Below are 10,947 nucleotides of genomic sequence, written 5' to 3'. Positions count from 1 at the left end.
TCAGAACCTGTGTCCACCTAGACCAGCCTGACCCCAAGTCCCTGGTTGACACTTCTGCTCTGTGTTTCTTTGCCCGAGATCAGGTCATCAAACAATAATTCTAAGAAATAGATATTTCCAGTTCTGTCAATAATCTTATGAATTTGAAGGGTCAAGAACTAGCTGTTAGAAGGTAGGATTTCCATAATGGCATCTTTACCAAAATATCAAAAACATTTTAATTGATTTCTTTGTTCTCTTGCATCATAATTTTCTCCAGTATTCCTCTCCTTACTCCTACCAGAGTACCATCTCATATGACAATGTTTTTAAAGACAAAAAAAAGAAGAAAAATCATCAACCAATCAACACATTTAAAAAGTTGGAAAATGTGTGCTATGCACAATACTTACGGACTTCCCACCTCTGCAAATGAATGGAATAGAGGTATCTTCTTATAGCTCTTCTTTCTAGCCAAGTTTGTTCTTTCTTATTTTGTGACACTTTGGGTGGGCATTCTGTGGTTGTTTTGTGGAACAACATCAATGACTTCTAGAAGAAGATGTGCACCACCAGAAGACATTGCTGCATAAAAAATTAAGATAGACCAAGGAGTGACCCAACTTACCAGGAGATCCATATTCACCACTTGGGGAGGCAGTGCAGGTTCAGAAGGGAATGTGAAGTATATGTTGAGCATTCTTATCACTTTGTCTTTCCCTCCTGGAAGAATATAATTGGGACTACAGAGTTCTGTTTCATGTTTTAAGGGTTTTTCAATGTGTGCTTGTGAGTCTTTTTGTTTTTGCTTCAAGCATTTCTTTTGTAGTGGAAGAACTAAATAGCTGTCCTGTACCTGAAATTTGCTAGTTTGCAAACCAGCAAATTGTAAAATTTGCTAGAAGGGACTTTGTTCATCCAAGGTAGTAGATGTTAAACATGAGCCATAGCTAAGCTTTGTTTAAGAGATTTTCCCCAGAGTCCTACTCTGGGTTGAGGATTAATGATCCAGAGAGAGTGGGGGGGGGGGAGGGAACCCTTGATCTTTGGGGTCTATCTCCCCCAGGATTGAATTTAGTCTTTGTGAATTGGGACCCTTTGTGGAAAAAAGGCTCCCCCTGGACCCCAAGGGGCAAAGCAGTCAATTTGATCAATTAAGATGCGTTTGTTTTTCTAAGTAGAAAAAGATCATGTTAAAGCGATACTCTAGAGGTCATCTAGCTCCTCATTTTATTGATGAAGAAACAGTCCAGGAGTGTTGAAATCACACACCCAAGAACACATAGGTAGTGAGTGATCACCCAAACTTGTAGTACCCCTCTTCCAAACCACCCCCTGTTTAACAACTCAAGTATCTCCTCACTGTACTACCTGCAATTCTAGCCATCATCTTCACCTTTTCTCTCCCTTCCCCACTGCAACCTTGTCTTTTTCCCACTGTGTCCCCTGGCTCTGAGAGGTGAGTTTTCCCCTTATTTGGCTTAGAACTGGAATTCCATGATTCTTCATAACCATTGCCATTCCATGTTGCTTCAGGTGTACCTTACCACCAACTTTCCAGAGCCCATTTATGTATTATTTCCCTCCATTCAAATGAGAACTCTTGAGGAAAGGGATTGTCTTCCTTAAATTTGTATCTCCAGACCCTTACCATGATGTAAGTGCTTAATAAATGTTTTCTCTATCTACTCACACCAGTTTTTTTTTTTTTTGGTTTGGTGGTGTTGGTTGGTTTTGTTGGTTTTCTTTTTCAGGAATGATTCAAATACTTCTATTTTATTGAATGTCCACAGCAAAGATGTCATTTTGCCTCACATCTCAAAATCTGCTATTCATCATTTAATTTACCATCCCTTTCTGTGTTTTTTTAACCCTTAATTTCTGTCTTAGTATAAATTCTAGACAATTGGGGTTAGGTGACTTGCCCAGGGTCACACAGCTAAGAAGTATCCAAGACCAGATTTGATCCCAGATCCCCCTGACTCCAGGCTTGGCACTCTATCCACTATATTACCTAGCTGCCTTGTTTTTTTGTGGGTTTTAATGAGTGCAAAATAGCCTTGCATGTTTGAATTTCTTTAATAATTGAAATGGCTGCTTTGCAGAAATTTATATTTGTCATTAGAATTGCTCAGTTTAATCACTAGATTGATTATTGGAGTTTGAAGCCTAAGATTGTTTTCTGGAGGCAATCTATGGATTGTTTTCTATATTTTAAAATTCTGGGCAGTTCTCTTGCTTTATTTTCTGCATAGTTGTGTTCATGTTCTTCATTTTCTCATATTCCATGATTTTTTTAAAAACTCATTTTCTGTCTTAGAATTAATACTGTATATTGGTTCTAAGGCAAAAGAGAAGTGAAGGCTAGGCAATGGAGGACTTCCTTTCCCTAGACCTGGTTCTCAATTCACTGAAGCCACCTTGCTTCTTTCCCCCTCTTTTGTAATTCTTGAGTTGCCTCTATGTATCCTTTCTTTGAGATCAATCATTTTTATTTGTATAGAAATTATTTGTTCTCCTGTTATAGCCTTTGGTTTGTTTCTCTTCTTCCAGATAGGTCTTCACTTAGGATATTTAAATTTTACCTCTTTAGAAAGATTCAAGATTCAAGTTTTTCTCTTCTTCTAATCATCTGTTATATCAGTCATAAAGTTTGACATTTCGTTTCCTTCTAACATCTTCTCTTAAGATGATCATTTCTTTTTTGAAAAATTCTGAATCATCCTCTTTCCTTTCCATGCTCTCTTGAGTTTCATTAAGTATCGATTCAATTTGCTATTTTCTTACCACATCTACTTAGAGAAGTTTAAAATCTTTCAAATTTTTTTAGTACTCATGCTTTCTTGGTTTATCTGTCTGTTCTCCAGTTTTAAAGTATATATTTCTTCTTTATGAAGTTGTTACTGGTTTTAGCCTTTTTTCTTTATATTCTCTGCCGCTCACTTTCAGAGGCCTGCCCCCTCCCCGACTTTGATGGTGGGGATCTGTACCACAAAGCTGTTTCAGCCTCCACACAAATTGGAGACTTTACTTTTCATCTACATTGGTCCTTGCCTCAAATAGTTTTTGGTGGGACAATACTGACCCCAGCTAGATTCCAATCCCCCTTCATTTAGACCTAAACTAGCTTGGACACTAGATCCCCTTTCCCAAACTCTTCCATTCTTTACTTCTCTGGCTGGACTGAATTGCTGACTACTCTTTTTTTGCAAGGTTTGGTGAGGACAGAGTAGGTGTTTCAGACAGGGGCTCTGCAGCCATGAGGTTCTCTAACCTAAGTGCCATCCCAGACATAAGGAAATAATATTTTTCCTTCCCAAACATACCTTCCTCCTTCTCGTTATATACCTGCACACAATTAATTTTTTTAAACCCTTAACTTCTGTGTATTGACTTATAGGTGGAAGAGTGGTAAGGGTAGGCAATGGGGGTCAAGTGACTTGCCCAGGGTCACACAGCTAGGAAGTGTCTGAGGCCGGATTTGAACCTAGGACCTCCCGTCTCTAGGCCTGGCTCTCAATCCACTGAGCTACCCAGCTGCCCCCCACACAATTAATTTTTATTGCTTGTTGCAACAGAATCGTGGGGAAAGGGCAAGGGTGAGGTATGTGAGCAGAGCAGAATATATATTTTATATCTATATATCCAGAAGGAAGGAAACCCTTCAGTAGGTCCCAAAGCAAAAGATCTGGGGTTAGTTTTATACCCTTCCAGAGTGCCAAAGTGCTAGCTAGGCAGCAGAGTGGATAGCGTGCTGGACCTAGCATTAAGAAGATTCATCTTCCTGAGTTCAAATCTGACTTCTGACATTTCCTAGCTGTGTGTCCCTGGGCAAGTCAATTAACCCTTAATTTAAAAAATTAATTGTTTAGGGCAGCTGGGTAGCTCAGTGGAGTGAGAGTCAGGTCTAGAGACAGGAGGTCCTAGGTTCAAACCCGGCCTCAGCCACTTCCCAGCTGTGTGACCCTGGGCAAGTCCCTTGACCCCCATTGCCCACTCTTACCAATCTTCCACCTATGAGACAATACACTGAAGTACAAGGGTTTAAAAAAAAAAGAAAAGAAAAATTAATTGTTTGCTTCAGTTTTCCACATCTGTAAAATGAGCTGGAGAAAGAAATGGCAAACTACTCCAGTATGTTTGCCAAGAAGATCGCAAATGGGGTCACAAAGAGTGGGACACAACTGAACAACAACAGAATATAAAGGCTATTAGAAGAGGAGTGCTGTATAAGTATATTAAAGATGAGCGTTCTCACACTGTTGATTCATAAGGTTTGCTGGGCTGTTTGACTTCTTCCTCCAGTGGATTTACCTAAAATTTTTATACCTCTAATATAAAGTTACATTTTGGGATTTTGGTGAAAAATGAGTAGGAATTGGTGAAAATGTTTCCTTCTCTATTTTGTTGGTTACGTATTCTGGAATTCTTTTATCTGTTTCCAGATTTCCAGCCAAACCTAGAAAAATTTTCACAAGACTATCTTAATTGGTAGAGAGATTGTTGACATGATTTTGTAGGAAAGAACCGGTTTGAGATCTTTGCAAGATAGAGACATTCTTCATATCTGCTTGAGAAAGGATACAAGTGATTTTGACTCTCTTTGGGACCACTAACTCTAGGGAGAAAGGAGGAAAAGAAAATATTTTGGAAGCAGGAAATATGTAGGGAAGTCACCTACCCAGTGCCTAGCACAGTGCCTTGTCCGTGTTGTTGTTCACTTGTTTCCATTGTGTTCGACTTTCCATGACCCCACTTGGGCTTTTCTTGGCAGAGATACTAGAGTGGTTTACCATTTCCTTCTCCAGCTCAGTTTACAGTTGAGGAACTGAGGCAAAAAGGATTAAGGGACTTGTCCAGGGTCACATAGCTAGGAAGTATGAGTCTAGATGAGGCTTCCTGACTTCAAGCCTATCCATTGCACCATCTTGCTGCCCATCCTTGCCCATAGGAAGCACTTAATGGATATTTGTGGATCAGTTGAGTGGTAGAGAGTCAAGATTAAAACTCAGGGGTCTTTCCACTGTTTGACTCTGCTATATTGTGTGTGTGTATTAAAGGAGAATGGAATCGAGGAGGGGAATACCTGAAATTCTGCTCTATTTGTTGCCTAGTTAAAATTCTTGGTCAAATTGGCTTGTTGATTCAGGCAAAATGGCCAGCTTAGCAGCCCCAGGTGAACAGCCAAAGAAAGTAACAGGAAGAGCATGGCTGCCCCTCTTTCTTGGATGTTCACTAGACTATCAGCCATTATGAGAAAGGCTGTCTCTTTTTATTACCCTTATAAATATGCACTGAGGTTCCCAAATAATGGACAGAGTCAATAAACATAATGAATAGATTAATAATAAAACCAAATCAGGAAAAGAAAAAAGCAAATGCCTCGTATGCACTGTTGTCAGAGCACATTCACTCAAGTGAGAAGAACAGTCTGTGGGATTCCATTGCAAAGCCTTGCCATTCATTTAAAAAACAGCTGCCTTTCGGAAGTTGATTTTCTGCTCATAAAAATGATGAATATGTATGTGTGTATGGGAATGGCCGTGTTTAAAAAAAAGGGTACCCGGGATAACTCAATTGATTCCTTTCAGAATTGCCCATCTTAGCAGTGAATCATCCTCACCATGATGTACATTTATGCTGCATGCCAGTGGTTAAATAGAAGTACAGTGGAAGGAGTGCTGGCCTTGGAGTCAGAAGAGCTGAGTTGGAGTCTCAGGTCTGTTATTTATTAACTGTGCAGCTTCTAATCAATCAAGCAATATTTACTCATCAATTATGGTATGCCAAGCACTATGCGAGGCACTGCATAGTGATGGCACTTACACTATCAAGATCAGAGGGTCTTTGAGAAAAGCCCTTTGGAAACTCTAAAACACTTATAGAAATAAAGGCTGTTCAGTTTGTTCATAATCATAGGTAGCATTTATATCATACTTTTTAAGGTTTTTCAAAGCACTTTACAAATATGATTTTATTTTATACTTAACAACAATCTTGGAAGATAGGTGCTATTGTTATCTCCATTTTACAGATGAAGAAACTGAAACAGATAGGGATTAAGTTACTTACTCAATAAATTATTTACATTAAAAAATTACTTACAGTTAAATGCTTGAAGCTAGATTTGAACCCAGGTTTTCCTGACTTGAGGTTCATCATTCTAATACTACACCACCTAGGTGACTCATGTTCTCTTATGACATTAGCTAACTCAAATCAGTAACTTTCTTCTTTGCATCTAAGTATGCCACCACAAAAAAATTAGAAAATGAGGGGATGCCCTTCGATTGGGGAATGGCTAAACAAATTGTAGTATCTGTTGGTGATGGAATACTACTGTGCTAAAAGGAATAATGAACTGGAGGAATTCCATGTGAACTGGAATGACCTCCAGGAATTGATGCAAAGTGAAAGGAGCTGAACCAGAAGAACAATCCAATGTGGTACAATCCAATGTAATGGATTTCTCTACTAGCAGCAATGCAATGATCCAGGACAATTCTGAGGGACTTATGAGAAAGATGCTGTCCACATCCAGAGAAAGAACTGTGGGAGTAGATACACAGAAGAAAAGCAACTGCTTGATCACATGGTTCGATGGGGATATGATTGGGGATGTAGACGCTAAGCAATTACTCTAGTGCAAATATCAATAATATGGAAACAGGTCTGGATCAATGACATGTGTAAAACCCAGGGGAATTGGGTGTTGGCTACTGGAGGGGGGTGGGAAGAGGGGAGGAAAGAACATGAATCATGTAACCATGGAAAAAATTTCTTAATTAATCAATAAAATTAAATTTCAAAAAAGTATGCCATCATTTTATTTTTTTTACTGGACAAGAGAAAAGATTTTAGAGCCAAATGACCTCTAAGGAATTGGGAATTTTGATCTTACTTCTGTCTCTCACTTATATGACTTTAAGCCGTATTTCTAAATGTAAACATAATCTATGGACCAGAGTACAGTAGCCCTAGATTCTGGACTTACAGGAACCAAGTTCAATTTGAAGAGTCACTTTAAAAATCATATCTTGAATTTTATTATCTATCCATATGTTGATTTTTGCAAGTTTATTTTGTAGCCTGCAACTTTGCTTACACTGTTAATTGCTTTGATTACCTCGTTTGATGATTAGTTAGGATTTTCTAAGTAAATCATTATGTCCAGCAAATCTGGATGGTTTTATCTTCTCTTTTTCTATCTTTATGGATTAAATTTCTCTCTCTTGTCTTATTGCTATTGCTAGCATTTTTAAAACTATATTGAGTGTAATAATCCTTACTTTAGAACCAAGAGAACATAATACACTGCTACAGATTTAATACTTGAAGAATAAATTGTGAATGTTACCTTCAGGGAATGAACTGAAAACTGGAAACATGAAAGACATAATGTATTTATACATATCTGTCTCCTGGATGATGCTTTCTATGATGCAGGGAGGGGTTGATACATTTGTAAATAAATTCTATTAATAAAAAATTTTTAAAGATGCTTTACTTTACTCCTATATTTATTGGGATAAGTGTCTGATGTATCCCCACTGCATGTAAATTAAGCTTGCCTTTGACTTTAAGTAGTTACTTTTTATGATATTTTTAACAAGCATTTCCTGTTTTTTTATTCTGTAGGTTTTTTAGCATAAATGCATGTTGTACTTTCTCAGTTTTCCATATCTATTGAGATAATCATATTTTGGACCTTTTTATTTTCATTCATCTGTTCATGGTATTTCTATTGTTGAAATATCCTGACATGCCTTGAATATATACAATTCAAACACAACGATGATTTCTAGGATGTATTTCAACAGGATTTTATTTGAAATTTATGAATCAATACTCATTAGTGATCGCCTATGCTTTGTCTAATTAAAAGTCTGTCAGAGTGCTGTCTTTATCAGTTTTTTTGAGAACAATTTTTATAAAATAATGTTAATTGCTTTTTAAAAGTCTGATGGAATCTTCGGTGAATCCATCAGGACCAGGAGGCTTCCCTTGCCCCCTTTTGTAGTTATTTAATATAGGTGGCTATATTTCTTTTCTAAGAATGGATTACTTAAGATTTCTATTTGGTTCTCTGTTAATATAGATATTTTTTATATTTTTTTCCTTTATATTCTCAGTTTTGGCTGTATATAACTCTGTGCAGGTTCTGATCATTCTTTTTGTCTTGGTTTTGCTGTAATTTCAACTTATCCATTTACTTGTCAATTTAATTTTTTGCCCTTTTACTTTTAATCAAGTTGGCTTATCAGTTTTATTAGTTTTCGCAAAGAATCAGCTTCTAGTTTTATCACTTCCACAGTACTTTTCCAGTTTTTTTCTGAACTTTTAGTATCTTTTTTGTGCTTATTTTTGAATTTTTGGTTAACTTTGTCATTTTAAAAAATGCATATTCAGTTCACTAATCCTCTCCTTTTCTATTTTTGTAATGTTTTCAGGGCTATAATTTTTTTCCCTGAGGACTGTTTCATTTGCATCACCAAAATGTTAGTATATTGTTTCAACATTTTCTTTCACATAACTATGATTTGTTTGTATGATTTGTTCTTTGCCACTCATTACTAAGAATTACATTGTTAAATCTACATCTGGGTCTGTCTTTTGTTTGTTCTCTCTGAACTGATTACTATTTTTATTACATATGGCCTATAAAGGATATGTTTAATATTTCTGACTTTTTATATTTTTTGAAATATTTTTGAACCCTGCTACATGCTCAGCTTTTATAAATGTTCTGTGTAGTATTGAGAAATATGTACATTTTTTAGTAGTCCCATTTAGAAGGTACATCTTTTATCTCTACTTTTTATAGAAATGTATTCAATTCTACAGTTTTCCTTTTGTTTTTCTGCTAGGTTTATCCAGAGAGAGATATTATTAAATATGTTGCTATTATTGCATTGTTGTTTTCTAGTAATTCTGTTATTTTTTCTTTTATGAATTTAGATGCCAAGACATTTGAAGTATATGTTTTTAATATTGATATTGGTTTGTCATCTATGAATCTTTTCAGTATAATGAAGTTTGTTTCTTTTTATATTATGATTTTTGTTTCTGATTTGTCTGATTTCATGGTTAAAACTCCTATATTTTTGTATTTGTCTGTTGTATAGTAGATTTTGTTCAGTGCTTATCCTGTGTATGTTTTTGCTTTGTTAAGTATATTTCCTATTACCAATGTATAGTGGGGTTTCACTTCATATACAATCTTTCACTTATTCATTTTAGTGGATTGTTTAACCCATTTACCTTTAAAGTTATGAAAGTTAGGTTTATAGTTTTCTCCATATGTTTCTAAAATTGGAGCTTTTCTTAAATTAGAGGGTTTTCTCTTCCTCTTCCTCTGTAAAGACAGTACTTCACCTCCACTTTTTTCTTTAACCTTTTTTAAGGTAAGCCTATTCTCACAGGCTCTCTTTCCCTGTCCCTCAAGTGCTCTATTCCTCCAGGTTATCACTCTTTTCTCTAGTTTTGCAGTTTTGCTTAACTTAGCAGCTCTTTTTTCCCTTCCTTTTATCTAGTTGTCAAATTCTTCCACTTCTTTTTTTCTATCAGTTAAATGGATAATTAAATCTCCCCTTCCTTTCTCCATTTCACCTTGTTTTATTCATTGATCCAAAATTTTCATTTTCTGTACCATTTTCCTAAAAAATAAAAATATTTTTTCCTCCATTCTCTTTATTATTTTCTTCCTTTTGTTTTGATTCTATACTTTTATTCTTTGACTCCTGGCCCCCTGATACTTATTTATTCTTTCATCTCTATTGTTCATGAAATTAAGGTGTCTAAAGTTTATATTCTGAGTTCTTTCTTCTAAACAGTTTCTGTGTTATTGTTTTATAGATTTTACCTTATTTTCCTTTTTTTTCCTATTGTGCTTCACTCTTAGAGAGATTATTTCCTGGAAGGGCTTAAAAAGAAAGCAATATCACCCCATTGTAAAAATTTTCCTGTGTCCTTAATTGTACAGTTCATTACTACCTTCTACATTCCCAATAAGCATTTCCCCCCATTTGCAATGAAATCTCTTCAGATCCCTACTCCATTCCTCTTAATGTCAGGAGCCAATTCCTCTTTTTTTGAAGCAGGATGTTATCCATTAAGGAACAAGACTGACGTAGTGATTTCTCTAAGCATCAAATCCCTACAGATTATGTAAGGGTCCCATCTCCCATTAGAGAAGCCCTATCTCCCTCCACTGAAGTGAAACTACCTCCCACCATTGGAATGAATGGAAATCTCTCCCTCTTTCATTCTCTCCTTTTGCCTCATCACCCATTCCCCTGTAGCCTCTCTTCTTCCTGAGGGACTACAGCTGTTGAGTTTGTGCATTTTTTAATAAACCTCTTAGATTGTAGGTTTTATGAATGCCTATTTTTTTGACTATTGCCTCCTTTGCATCACTGCTCTTCTCAGCTGATATGCTTCAGACCATTAGAACAGCTGAACTATAGGGAGTTGTTGACACTTCCCAGAGTATTCAGCAACCAACTAGAAACTAGAAAAGGAGGGTCAGTCCGTCAGTGTTAACCTTTTTATTCATCCAGTTGTCCTTCATTGGTTACCATTGATTTTATTAAGGTACATCCCACATTTCTTTCCAGGGTGCATGTCAGATAAGGTCTACTTTCTAGTCCTCTATTTACAAATGTTAAGATGGAATGGTGAATTCCACTCATGGTTCCTATCATTTCTGCTTCAGCAATTACTTCCTCTTTGTTCAGAATCAGGTCCAGATTATGCTACCAAATTTGTCACTACTACTTTTTTTTTAATTTTTTTTTAATATTTCCCCCTAGTTACATATTTCATGTTCTTTCCCTCATTACTACTTTTTGAATAATGACATCATTAAGTTGTTTGTTTTGGTTTTTATTAATTTATTGGATTTTTTGGAGGGGGCAAAGCAACTTTAAGAGATATCCATATAGGTCAAGTCCTCTTTAACTATAATAT

This window comes from Gracilinanus agilis, chromosome 4 (assembly GCF_016433145.1).
Source record: "Gracilinanus agilis isolate LMUSP501 chromosome 4, AgileGrace, whole genome shotgun sequence".
Taxonomy (NCBI): Eukaryota; Metazoa; Chordata; class Mammalia; order Didelphimorphia; family Didelphidae; genus Gracilinanus; species Gracilinanus agilis.
Note: the sequence above shows the minus strand (reverse complement) of the source record.